Here is a 1,183-nt window from a genome sequence, read left to right on the forward strand (position 1 = left end):
TGCGAGATGTGGAAAGCCGAGCGGACTAGAAAGAATAACCGCTTCTTAATTTGGATCTGTGTGCAAAAGGAAGAAAGAGGCAACCGAAACGTTTGTAAAAATTCTTTTCTTAACATCAATAAATATAAATATTTTTATTATATTATAATTTTAAGTTCACCACCTAAAATAACATAAATTAGTTGATAATTGTATATATAACCTCCTTTCACGATGACTCTTGATTCCCGGCGCTAGAAAGAAATAATATTATAATTTCAAACTATGTAAATTTCTTAAAGTATCACCATTTCTCAAGGCCAATCTCGGCTGACGACGACGGGTTAATATGGATCTCCCGACGACAAGGGCGTTGGTGGTCCAATTGCGTTTGGGATGTGTGGGGTCCTATTGTCTGACATTTTTTTAATGTATAATAAACATAATAATAGAAAAATAATTACTTGTGAAAGTATATTAAAAAAGTACATTACTTCTTCGGCCTCTTCCCTTTACTAATTCTTTAACGGAATCGGCAGAGGTAGATTGGTCCCTAAATTTTAAAAAAAAAATTGAATATGGGTCTTATTAAGACGTTTTACAACTTACATTGCAGTACAAGAACGAAATGTGATAAAACATGAAAAAATCTCGTCTTTTTATACCGGTAAAAGGTGGGAAAAACTGGCAATCTTAACCTAGACAAGTTGGCAAACCAAAATATATCTCTCCTCGGAAGAATTGTCCCTAGTGGTATTAATTTCTCGAGACGACCCTTAAAGATATATCTCCACAATTTAGAGTTATTTACTAAAAACGTAATCCCGGTTGAATACCGCCCGGTCTAAAATTTTAATTTTAATTAAAATAATTGAGACGAAACAACCGAGTTTAATTTATTCAGAATAATATAAATAAAGTAGTTACAACAGCGAGTTAGACGTATAAAACAATGCTCAATTGAATTTAACCCTATTTACGGTACAAGTTTATCAGTTAAATATAATACGAAGCCAATTTTAATGAAATAAATATCTACAGAGGGTATTTGTATTTTTCTCGCTTACGAAATACTTGCCGCATCTTTAACGCTCATTTTATTCAACACTCGCCTTTGATGAAGATACCGCAGAATAGCTATATTCGATATCTGGTAGTGGACGACTCGTAGACTTCCAATTGACGTTGTGACACATACCGCATG

The 1,183-nt window shown here is 33.4% G+C and overlaps 1 long non-coding RNA gene across 1 annotated transcript; it reads right to left on the reverse strand.

Moving 5' to 3' along the window:
- Nucleotides 1-200: 200 nt before the first annotated feature.
- LOC149926769 (uncharacterized) lies at nt 201-528 on the reverse strand. The gene is made up of 3 exons (XR_016473980.1): nt 474-528; nt 288-394; nt 201-233 (listed from the first exon to the last, which is right to left on the reverse strand). It is a non-coding gene; the product is annotated as an uncharacterized LOC149926769 (long non-coding RNA).
- Between the last annotated feature and the right edge of the window lie 655 nt (nt 529-1,183).

Source organism: Leiobunum rupestre, chromosome 9, assembly GCF_980474605.1.
Source record: "Leiobunum rupestre chromosome 9, qqLeiRupe1.1.hap1, whole genome shotgun sequence".
Taxonomy (NCBI): Eukaryota; Metazoa; Arthropoda; class Arachnida; order Opiliones; family Sclerosomatidae; genus Leiobunum; species Leiobunum rupestre.